Consider the following 12,095-nt stretch of genomic DNA (forward strand, 5'->3'; position numbering starts at 1 on the left):
CCACAACACTTTATACTTTCAACTGTGTTATTGCTTTTCAAATGGTGCAAAAAATCCAAGTTTCAAATTCTTCTTTCTTCTTTGATATTCCATCCTCGGGTAATTATTGTCTTATTTATGTACAACATATCATGTGATCATCATCATGTTATCACTCTAAATTAACAACCGTGGTTGTGTTTTCATTATCACTCGTCGGCACGTTAATGTTCGGTTAAAAATAAGTTTTAAGTTAAAAATTAACTTTTGCAAAACTAATAAACAAGACTAAGAATTTCCAACATGTCACGTCATCTTATCATTTCAAGCATGTTAGATATAAACCCGAATCAAACCGAGTTTATGTCCAACCAAAAACATGAACCACTCGTTAAACTTGTTTTATTAAATAATATTCGGCTCAGAAACGAACCAAAATCATTAAAATTAACTAATAATTATTATAACCTTTATTTTTATTTTTTTTCTAAAACTTAAATAAAATTGATTAAAAATCAAATAACTAACCTATTTCATTTAACTTATAAAAATAGAACAAAAATATATTTTTAACAAACTTTTCGTTTAAGAGTTATAAACCGAACATGTTGGCCATCTATTTCTTATCTTTCCTCAACCTTATTTTGATCATAGTTATCTATTTATCTAGGGTCAATTATTGAACCGAACCCTGTCGGTTCACTCGCTTAAAGACATTTTCGCTTATTTACTCATTCTTGCTTATTTAACATGTGAGTTCTTCATAACCCCATTTTAACGCTTTATAATATTTTGGGGGTAGCACGTCACAAGTTTTTATTTCGTTAGTTATGTGCTTGTTTACAAACCGATTCACTTATATCGTACATGTTAATATTATTCGTGCACATTGTTTATGATTATATGTGAACTTGCTTACAACGTGTTTATTGTTTTTATGGTGGAAGTTACGCAAACGTGATGTGCTAAAAGTAGTTATATAAAAACACGCTAATCTAGACACTAAGTAATAAATTCTAGACTCTTAAACTTAACTAAACTACTAACCGGCAAGTGAACCGGTCGACTCTAGTACAGCTAAGTAAGTCCGGTTATCGAACCCACGAGACTCTTTAAATTACGTTTACTAGCTAATTAGACTCGACTACAAAACACGACTTATTATTTATATTTGTTTAAGGGGGTTTTTATTTAAAATACTAAATTAATACTATAATTAAAACTAATTAAGAAAACAAATAAATTAAACGAAAACAAAGTTTGTTATGAAAATAAGATGATGATGAGAAAACTACCTAGGCTAGACTCCCCTAAATTTTGGTAATGAATTGACTCGGGAAAATATTTAGTTATGGACTGGGATCGTAAAATAGACACTTAAAAGAAAAACCAAATAGGACCCCTGACCCTTCTCAAGAGAAAGCCTATGGATTTCTAGCAAGTTTTAACGCACACCAGTATTAAAAATCAAGTTCGCTTACGGTCACCCAATTGTTTACAATTTAGTTCCTTTATACGAAATCCTACCTTACAGCGCGGAAATCAAAGGCAGTTTAATATATCGAATTGATTCAATAGAAAATAATTAAATAATCAAACCTAGACGGACTCCTTACGAAGAACTAAATCTAGCAAGATCAAATAATAAAGATCTATCAATAACCTAGCACCTTACAGATTTAGGTTAGCAGCACACTTAGGTTTAATTAATTAATAATTATTATTCCTATGATCTTAATGCATATCAATCATAAAATAGTCAAAAACACAAAGTAGATGACCTAATAGCAACCTATCATAATGACAAACAATAATCTAGGCAACTATGGAATAATAACAATTAATCAAACAATCCTAAATATCCATATGCATCAATTTAATATGATTAAACCTTTTACTAAATCATAAAAATCATAACGATAAATAAATCCCAAATCAAAACATAACGTCAAAATAGGTTCATCATAAGCCTAGGCAGTCTATAATTTTTAGCCTAACATCATAAAATAAAACAAAACAATAATAAAGGAATTCATGGTGGAAAACAAAAGAAACGAAAGATTAAAGGCGATAAAACCCGTGGTCTTCGTTCTTGGATGATAAGCACGCCACCGTATGATTCCAAGCCTTCAAAACCTCCAAAAGATCACCTCTTGAGCTCCAAATTTTGTTTATGGCTTTCAGGTTATGATTAGGGTTAAGTTTATGGGTGTTTATATAGACTTTATAGCCCATAAACTTAAAATTAGTAGAAGATTATGTAAATCTAAGCCCATAAACTTAATATTTGTAGAATATTCTAGAAAACTGAGCCCAAAGTCTTAATATTTGTAGAAGATTCTAGAAAACTGAGCCCAAAGTGCCGCGCGACGGGCCTTCTCCCATTTTGCTTGTTTTCGCCCTCTTTTTGACATGGTTGAAACCCGGAACCTAAAATATTCAAATAAATTAGTAATATACAAATTCTAATAAAAACCGAACGAAAACTAATAAAATATTATATTAAATATACAAGGGATTTATATATATTTAGCCTTATATCAAAACGCAAACGCATACACATAGTGGGAGGGTCCGACGGGACGTACCCGCGCCGTCTAACGTTACGACTTCGGTTGTTTACGTAAGGTGGTTCTCATTTCCCCGACTTCAACGGCTTCGGCTAAATGAACGGGAGGACGACGCTATTTGATTTCATTTACTTTACACTTGAATACTTATTGCATGACGATCGTTGAATCGTGCAATTTATATATATATATATATATATATATTTATATACGCAAAAACATATGAAAACTCACCAACATGTGTTGTTGACAAAATATATTATTTTAAACGTACTGCAGGTTGATACGATTAAGTGCCAGGACAAGAAAACTAGTTATGCATTAGGATAATTTCAATGAATAATATTTGTTTCATTTAGATGTAATGTTGATTGTCTCATTATCAAACTATTTGTGTACTTGTGATATTATGGAATAAAATAAATATATTGTCACTATTAATAGTGTTACGAGCTTATGAGTGATCTGTACGTTGCACCCGGACGTATTCCGTTTAAAGCCGGGGTGTTACAGATTGGTATCAGAGCCGTGGTAAGATAGGTGGTTAGACGTAACGACCTAGTATAGTTATAGTTTATTTTTAGGGCCCCAATTGCATGTATATTCTATGTGCTATGTGACCGCACTTATAGTTAAAGTTCATTCGTATGCTTGAATTTATATTTATAATATTTTATAACGTCGCCTGTACACATATTCACACACAAACTCCAAGGCTTAGGCCTAAAACAAATATTTTCAAAACATTTTTCAATCGATTTTATTTCGGTTTTCCGATATTTCCTCTTATTAAAGATGGTTCTATGTGGCGGGTATGTAGTAAACTGTAAGGGGGACGTGCTTGTTTTCCGAACTCTTGACACCAAGGTTATTGAAACCTAAGGATAAGCAATGCGTACAAATCCAATCAGACGCGGACCCAGTTGCTTACCTGGAGAATTCGGAAAGGGCACGAAACCTATTAAGCCAAAGCATACCACACTAAACGCCATACGAATCACAACTTTATGCTTTCAAACGTGACCATGTTCTCTTTGTGAAAAGAATAAGGTTACACTCCTAAGGATGTCACACAAGTCATGGTGGTTCATGCGACGTGTGACTCCGCCCCTCAATGTTTTACAATGAGTTTTAGCTAAAAGTCTAACAAGTCGTGGTGATACACGAATAACCAGCTTTTAGTTCGAGTTGATTTCACATTTTTTATTTATGTATTTTAACTAAATGTCTGACAAGTCGTGGTGATACACGAATAACCAGCTTTTGGTTCGTTTTGATTACGCATTTTTGATTTCTATTGGAACATACAGGTTTTGATAATTCATACAACGTGTGATTCCAAAGACTCAATTGTTTATACTATGGTTTTAATTGAAAATTCGAAAAGTCATGGTGATATATGAATGTTCGAGTTTTCAATTCGTTTTCTTTTAAGTTATATATTCATTTATTATTATGATTTTAATTGAAAATTCGAAAAGTCATGGTGTTACATGAATAGTCAAGCTTTCAATTCGTTTTCTTAGTTATATATTCACTTATTGTTATGGTTTTAATTGAAAATTCGAAAAGTCATGGTGATACATGAATAGTCGAGTTTTCAATTCGTGTTCTTTTAAGTTATATATTCATTTATTATTATGATTTTAATTGAAAATTCGAAAAGTCATGGTGTTACATGAATAGTCGAGCTTTCAATTCGTTTTCTTAGTTATATATTCACTTATTATTATGGTTTTAATTGAAAATTCGAAAAGTCATGGTGATACATGAATAGTCGAGGTTTCAATTCTTTTTCTTTTTAGTTATATATTCATTTATTATTATGATTTTAATTGAAAATTCGAAAAGTCATGGTGATACATGAATAGTCGAGTTTTCAATTCGTTTTCTCTAGTTACATATTCATTTATTATTATGGATTTAATTAGAAAATCGAAAATTCATGGTGATACATGAATAGCCGAGTTTCAATTCGTTTTCCTTATTCAGATATTTGATTATTATTTTGGTTTAATTGAAAATTCGAAAAGTTATGGTGATACATGAATACTCGATTTTCAATTCGATTTCACTGTTTATATTAAGTTTGTATTGGGATACGAAATTCATGGTGGTTCATGGATATTCTGATTGCAAATTTGATATAGTTTTCATTTAATTAGTTATGAAATTCTTATTGAAATCCGAAAACCCATGGTGGGTCATGGACATTTGAATCTCGAATTAAAATTTTGCTTAGTGCGCTTTTATTTAATTATTTATACAGAGTAATTCTGATTTCAGGAATGTTTCATGTAGTGTTTCTATTGGTTGGTAATTCGAATTTTCATATTTACGTCCCATGTCACGCGAATCATTTCCGCTTCGCAGCATGTCTTCTCGTTTTCTCGATGTCGCCCTCGAAACTCAACCCGCAAAGTGACAACCCAGATTTTCAAACAATAGGCAATCGTGATCCCGACCATGCTGACCCAAATGCATCAAAACTCATCAACACCAACCACAACAACAAGCGCAAACACCAAATCTATGCCCTAACCAACCTAAAACCCAACACAAACCCAAGATACCCAAAGCCAACCCAACCATTAAAAAAAATACCCTACACGAAAACACAACCTTTGTTTGGCTCGTTTATGCGTCACCACTCAATCGCCTCACAATATTGAAATGCTTCCCACGACCCATTACTCAACCATTTGCCACACCTTATGTTTTACCATATGTTCATGTTGCGAGCCTAGTACCATTGTAGTGACCCAAACACACCAACTATTCTCAGGAAGACCTAACTTGTTTCTGTCATGCAATACCCTAAACCGCATTCCCTGGTCACTTGAAGCTAACTCTTAGCCTTGCACCAATACTTAGTCCCTTCAAACTCGTCAAACATACCTATTTTTTTTTAAACCATGCATGTTTGTCCTCATTCATTTTCTTATGAACACCTTACACTTGTAATTTTAAATCTTTGATTATTTTAAATAGCTAATTAACAAGTATTTAATCAAGTTGATTTTCTTTAAAAAGACTCTAAGTCAAATCGAATGATTTTATTATTATTATTTTTATTATTATTATTATTACTATTATTAATGTTATTATTCTTATCATCACTACTATTATTACTATCATTATTATTATTATTATTATATATAATATTTTTCCAAGTTAAATAAAAATCTTTTATTTCAAACAAGTCCCAAGCCCATTAGGCTATTATATTATTTCTATCAAAATGAGTTATTTTATTTGACGATCCTCTCTAAAGTTTTCATAGTACGCTGCCAAAAGGGAAACCTTAAATTTACATCAAAAAAAAAATTTAAGTTTCGCAAGCCTTAGCATTAATTCAGGACTTTCATTTATCATAAAGAAAAAAAAATTTAACTTGGAATTATAAATCATTACGTTTTGCAACCGATTTTCACAAATTAAAATGAATCTTAAAAATCATTTTTCTCCTCCCGTTCATCAACACCAACGAGTTTCAATTAAGAAATTACGGCATCGCCCTCACCCTAGCCTCCATACCTCAAACTCACATACCTTCGAGAAGACAAGCATCGCAAGCTGCATTTTTTTTCTTCTTTAACTTCTTCTTCATGTATTTTTTTATATAATTCTATTTGGATATAATTGAAGTAATCCTATGTATCTAATTTCTTCGAAAGTTGTTATAAAATTTATATTTGAGTTTGGTTATTTATCGATTGTTGACCTATTTTCGTTCATGTTTGCTCTCACGCACGAAACACACAAATACATGCGTCATTTATAATACATAGTCGTATTGTTAAATTGGTTTACTTTTATACCTCAATCTCACGGTCTATGACCGATTTCCCATGAACATTATCGTTTAGTGGAAGTTGGGACTATGAACATGGTTATGTGCGTAGTTATCTAATAGAAACCGTATTTCTACCTTTGGCTATCTCTTCCGGTTATCTCTAAAGGGATTAGTTTATTTATAACTAGGAATATGATTATAGCTATCTAGTATAACACATGTGTTCATTTTATATTTACTTTACATGAATTGTTTTGGTTATTTGTTTGATTCTTTTCTCGCTCAATGTTTCATCGAACCATCTTGTTATTCTTGATCTTAATGTTTCATCAATTTGAGTCCAATGCTTTACCTTGTTACTCTAAATCTTAAGGTTTCAACTATTCACTTTGTTATTCTTAATCTCAATGCTACCTTATTCATGTTGATACTTTATTTTATATGAAATTTCACTTGTTTAACATTTCATTATTGACCACAAAAACTTAATCTATTTTAATATTTTGACAACAAAAGTGTTGTCTATGTATTTTATTCTTGAACTCAAGGCTGTATCGACTTACTTGGCTATATTTTGTTAGTTAAAATCACCCAGCTATTCTCAACCCCCTAATATTTCATTTATTTATTGCGACGTTCATGACCTTAATGTTTTCATTCATTATTTTTATTAATTTGTGTTACTCTAGAGTTTTGCTTATTTCATTTTAACTTCAATAGTTTCATTTATTTAGTTTTAAACCTCAATAACATCATTTATATCGTTTCAACGTTAATAACATAGTTTATTTCATTTTAAACTCTAATAACATCGTTTATTTTGTTTAAACTTCAATAGTTTTATTTATTTATTTTGACATAATACTTTCACGTTATCCATGACCTTAAGGGCTCGCTTATATATTTTTGTTAGTTTTGATCCTTATAGTTCATTGTTCTTGATTTCTAAACTTTTGTGTAAAATTTTATTTTATTTATTAAAACCCACACAATGGGACGGATTATGTGGACCATCCGACGACAAAGGTAATTATGGGTTGTTATACCCAGAGAGAGAGAGAGAGAGAGAAGAGATCGGTGATCGTTACAATTAGAGGGATTAGCGGTGAAGAACACGTGGATTGTCATACAAATTTCAAGTTCGAATCCCACTTGTGTCATGTTTGGGTGGATATTGGCAATGAAGGATTTGAGCTAGGCCTTGTACAAAGGTTGTCAGTTCGAATCCTAAGCCCACCCGGGTTTTCGTCCCACAGTGTGTTACGCCAGAGAGTTCTGCTCTTGTGGTGACACAACGGCTGTCAAGTGGCAGTTGGCGGTATGGTTTCCCGGGGGAACGCCCAAGCGAAACTCTGAAACCAGCGTTGGCTCAGTTAAGACAACACAGTCTGGCCAGAGTGGGGCATCGGGGCTCTCCAAATTTGGAGAGTGCGGTAGCCTAAATATAAGAAAGTCGTCGTTCTAAAAAATATAAAGAATAACAAATTTACAATCATGGCATTAAATATAAAATTACACTTACAAATGATACAAACTACATAATTATTCATCATCGCCAAATTTTTGCCAAATATGCTCAATCAAGTCGTTTTTTAAAGCGATATGAGTTCTCTATTGCGCAAATGTTCCCTACCGGTCATATAATTAGATAAGCCACTCATTGAGTAGAATATTGAAAATGTTGTTCTTTATCTTCACTTGAGCTTCTTCGTTGCCGGTTAATAGGTTTATCATTTAGAAATTTAGATGGGTTATAATAGTTAAGTTATGCGTCTCGTTCATCCTCAACTATCATATTATATAATCAGATAATGTTTAGATTGTTTAGATAATAAATTTTATCCGAAAAATCTTATGAACCAATATGGAGTTCTAAGTGTCGGATAATGTAAATCAGTAATGATTAATATTTATTTTATTATAAAAATATATTTTTTTTTCAATTTCATGTTTTTTAATAAAGTTTATACCAGTGTGTTAAAAAAATAGGGGAGATATGTATTGTAAATACAAGAAATTAAATTAAATTTAAGTACCACTTAACACTAAAAGCTGAAGGCTATTGGAAACTAATACTTTATAATAATTTCAATGACTACTATTTATTTTTCAAAACCAATCAAGCACCTTGAAACCCAATTTTATCTAGCATGAGTGAGCAATCTCCGGACTGTGGTATTATAACTATTGTTCCAGTTATTGTATCATAGGAAACAAGCACGTGCGTTTTAGGGAGGCCCGAATCTATTACACAAATCCCCAACCAAATCTAGCATTCTTAGTTTGTTTAATTGCGCAGTCGAAGACCTTGTTAAAAAACACCATTGAAGGCACTTATTGAATCCTAGTGTTATATTTTTATTATTATTTTAATTTGAAAACAATATAGAGCAAATTTATGAGTTTTTCTTGACGAAACGCATAGCACGGTTCGCCTAAAGAACGAGATGTTACATTTAAGAACAATCCATTTGACGTGAATTTAAATAAATTGAAAAAAAAAGAAGGAAAAAGAATTTAAACCACTACAAACACAATTTTAAAAATTTAATCCACTAATGGTTTTTTATGTGATATTAAGCTACTAACCCAAAAAAATATGTGGAAAAGCCACTTTCATGATATAACTTAGTAAGATTTAAAATTTTTAAATTTAAATAAATTTAAATTTATTTAAATTCAATTTATTTAAATTCACTTTATTTAAATTTATTTAAATTCAATTTATTTTAATCGACCGGCATATGTAAAATGCCAATAAATGAAAATATAATCTGTCAAACCATTATTTAATTGGATTAAATTGGAGCTAGCGTCTAGAACTGAAAATAAGCACCGGCTTGCAAATAGGTCTATGGTCGGCATCCAATGGTCCCATCTCCCGGTCCATCAAGTAAGTATGTTCCACTCAACTATAACAGTCATTATAAACAATATTTTATCCAAATTATACTAAAACGTTTGGTTTACCGCTTAGTTGTAATCTTCTTCAATCCTTAGAAGTTGCCTTAATGGATGTAAATTGTGCATACCCCACACGTGTTTGCACATCGGGTCATACCACCGGTTGGGAGTTGGATCGCTCCTCTAATGAGTCTACAACATAATGAAACCATGGCCCATGTCAATAAGTTGGACAACACGCGTACAACATGATGAAACCATGACCTTAAAAGATGAGCAGGGGCACTGACCCTTGAAAGATGACACGTAACAATAATCCAACCGTCTCACACAAGCACACCAAATTTAATTAGCTTATTCTTGTCTTCTTCACTTATAAATTATTGTCGTTTTTGTTAGTGTGTTATACTTTATGATTATGTTTAGAAATTGTCTTCGTATGGTTCCTTATATTCTAAACATACATAAAAAAAACTTAAAAGGTGTAAATTAAACAAAACAAATATATAAATGAAACTCATAATTTGAAGTCTAGCAGAGTTTTTAATTTCTAAACATTAAAGTCGATCAATAAGTTAATGTGTAACATAAGTTATATTGGAAAAGGTTTAAAAAAGGCTGAAAAAAAGCCAATAAAAAATGTGGTAAAGTTCTAAGTATAAACTAGGGGTGTGCATGGGTTGGTTTTGGGCGGTTTTGAGCCAAACCCATAACCATAACCGATATGTCGGTTAATGGATAACCATAACCATAACCGACCCGTTATGGCGGTTTTGGTTAATCGGTTTTTTAGATTATAGTAAGTCGGTTATGGGTCAGTTAACTGTAACCAAAACCATGTAATTGGCCTAAAAGTTTGGCACTAATTATTATAAAAAAACAACATGACATAATCTTACAAAGTATATAATCCATAATATTAAATATTAATACCAAATATTCAAAAAAAGAATGATATTACATAATCGAACAATGAAATTCAACTTAATTTGATAACAAACGTTGAACCAAAAACTTTAAAATGATATAATCCAACAATATGTTTGGTGGAAGTTAGTCCCAAACATATTGTTGGTTAAATAATGGGTCGGTTCGGTTATGGCGGTTTTTGAATTATCTTTAACCAAAATCGATCCGTATTTGGCGGTTTTTAAAAATTTATTAACCGACCCACTGGTTATGTCGGTTATCGGTTAAAATCGGTTCAGTTATGTCGGTTATGGTTCGGTTCAACGGTTAAGTTGCTCACCCCTAGTATAAACATTATTTAAAAAATAGCTTTACAAAAAATTCAGTGCACCAGCCGGGAATCGAACCCGGGTCTGTACCGTGGCAGGATACTATTCTACCACTAGACCACTGGTGCTAGATGCAGTACGCATTGCAACAAAGGTTTAAATCTGACAGAGGTTCTATTCTGTGTCTTTCATAGGAACTTCACAAACATGTGAGAGTATATTTATGTCTTAGTTTTTGTTTCAGATTTACCTCTAAATCTATGAGACAAGTGAATAATTTACGTATATATACTTTATTGTTTACAAAGTTCGATAAGTTGACGTACCTACATGGCTGCATTTTACTTTTCGTATATCTTTTTTTCTACTAGATGAAATTTTTGTACAGTTTTTCATGTCTGTACATTATTAATATCGAGTATTTTTGTTCGTCAACAGGTATTATACTGGAAAGTACAAAATGGACAGGTCTTTACGCTCATAGTTTCTGACAACTTTGTGGGTGATATTTTCCATTATGATGTGTTGAACTGTCGAAAACCATAAGGTTTTAGAGAATGAAATGCGTAATAAAAGTTGGGCCATTATTGAGAGATACTATTCTACCACTCGGGGTCTTCGGCGTTTTAAACAGGCCAATTTCGTGTGTTTCTGGGTCGAATCCAAAAACTTTACCTGAACCCAATAACCGAATCATTATAAGTTTTAGCATAAATGTCTTAAAAAACAGGTCAACCAAAAAAACTATTAGGTGAACCTCATTGTGTTCCTAGGTTCAATTAATACACAACTTATTGTCTTATCCAAACATGTTTAAACTAAATCCAAACCCGTAAATTTCATATTATATTCATACTTATAGAAAGGCATTTTCGATCAATAAAAAAGATAAGTTACCAAGGAGAGTTTGTAGAAAGAGGTGATAAAAGAATATAAGGGTAAATCCTAAAACGGTTGAAAAAGATTTCTGCACGATTGTTCTCTAATATCTTTTACTCAAAATACCAAATGAACCATACCAACAACAAATATGTTTTCTCTACTTACACTTTGACCTACCTATCAACTTTAGAATTTATATTCTGTTGTTGATAATGTACTCTTTTGAAGTTATTCTATGCCTACTTCTAACAATCATCGCCTACCGGAATATTAAGATCCGGGAGGACAAAACCGTCATTTTTCTTTCCTTCCGTGCAATCCTTTACCTCAGATTCCGCTAACACTTGTGACTTCATATCATTCTGAAACCAAAATAAACTTCTATTTGTTAAAAAGAAGTCATAGAGGCCGAGTGAAGTTAAGAACACTACCTAACATCGTAGGCACACCGCACATTGTTTAAAAAAGACAAGACTTATGTAAAATCTTTGTTGTCATTAATGATATATTATATTAAGGGTGTTTGTTTTACCTTCATCTTCTTCAAGCTTTCGTTGTCTTCTCTCTGTTTCTGGCATGTAGCTTGTAGCCTTGCTAGTTGCTGGACCAAATCAAGAAACTAAAATAAGCATATAGACTCCGCAACAAAGTCAATGTCAACATGCTTACGACACAAATTTACGTACCCGCTTCAGTTGCTTTCTTTCCTTTAATAGCATCATCTCG

General features: G+C 32.0%; 1 long non-coding RNA gene and 1 other non-coding gene across 2 annotated transcripts; both read right to left on the reverse strand.

The window, feature by feature from the left end:
• Positions 1-10,544: 10,544 nt before the first annotated feature.
• On the reverse strand, positions 10,545-10,615 carry TRNAG-GCC (transfer RNA glycine (anticodon GCC)). The gene has a single exon. It is a non-coding gene; the product is annotated as a tRNA-Gly (tRNA).
• An 856-nt stretch (positions 10,616-11,471) lies between these two features.
• LOC143538352 (uncharacterized) lies at positions 11,472-12,084 on the reverse strand. The gene is made up of 3 exons (XR_013136238.1): positions 12,056-12,084; positions 11,902-11,970; positions 11,472-11,731 (listed from the first exon to the last, which is right to left on the reverse strand). It is a non-coding gene; the product is annotated as an uncharacterized LOC143538352 (long non-coding RNA).
• Positions 12,085-12,095: the final 11 nt, after the last annotated feature.

The sequence above is a fragment of the Bidens hawaiensis genome, unplaced genomic scaffold (genome assembly GCF_021521415.1).
Source record: "Bidens hawaiensis isolate Kalapana, Puna unplaced genomic scaffold, B.hawaiensis_p1.1 tig00011610_1, whole genome shotgun sequence".
NCBI lineage: Eukaryota > Viridiplantae > Streptophyta > Magnoliopsida > Asterales > Asteraceae > Bidens > Bidens hawaiensis.